Source organism: Nannospalax galili, unplaced genomic scaffold (assembly GCF_000622305.1).
Source record: "Nannospalax galili isolate Female #2095 unplaced genomic scaffold, S.galili_v1.0 scaffold680, whole genome shotgun sequence".
NCBI lineage: Eukaryota > Metazoa > Chordata > Mammalia > Rodentia > Spalacidae > Nannospalax > Nannospalax galili.
Window position 1 is genome coordinate 1,113,377 of NW_008348218.1, and position 1,001 is coordinate 1,114,377.

Here is a 1,001-nt window from a genome sequence, read left to right on the forward strand (position 1 = left end):
GAACCAGTGTCCAGTCTATAAAGAGGAGGGTCAACACAGAGGAATCATTTCCTCCATGCTTCCAAGCAAAGCCAACCATGTTCAAGCAGGACCTTTGACTTATCTTCAAATAGGCAGAACTGGTAAAAGAAAGGAGCCAGGGGCTCCTCCCAAGCCCATGTGACCCCTGAGGAACAGATCCTCAAACGACCTTAAGAGTAAAAATAAATCGGTTTATCTGCACCAACTGTATGGCCTTAAACACCCAAAAGGAAAGTATAACCAATGTTTCAAGGGTCCAATATAATTTCATAAGAGTCTATATGTATAGCTAAAGGCTACATAACAAGGAACAATGCCAGAGAGGCTATACCTTCTTTTGAGCTGTTGGCCAGGGTGGCCAAAGGGATTCCCAGATAGTAACCCAGCACAGAACTGGGAAATTGAACAGCAGACCCCAATCTTAGCTAAAGGAATATTGCCAACAGATTACCGCTAGATGAGGAACAGCTGACCCTCCTAAAACAAAGACCTCTAGATAGGCTGACTAGATTCACCAGAAGGGCAAGTAGTGGGGAATGGCTAGGGTGCTGACAACACAGCAGACAGTAGCAGGGATTATCAGAGTATAAGGGCTCTAGTGGGGAGAGGGAGGCTGTGGTAGGGTGCTACCTGGGAAGTAGGTCTATAAAAAAAAATTCTTCAAAGCATAAAATTGCTCCTTAATAACTAGTAGATGTGAAAAACATTACCATTAAAATCTACCTGATGACTTTATATCTATGCTCAGATGCTAAGAACAGCACTTGGGAGGCAGAGGCAGGCGGATCTCTGTGAGTTCAAGGCCAGCCTGGTCTACATAGTGAGTTACAGGACAGCTGGGGCTTATAGGGAGACCCTGCTTCAAAAAGACTAAAAATAAATAAATAAATTTTCTCCATAATAATTAGTAGATGTGAAAAACATTACCATTGAAATCTACCTAATAACTTTATATCCATGCTCAGATGCCAAGGATCTCA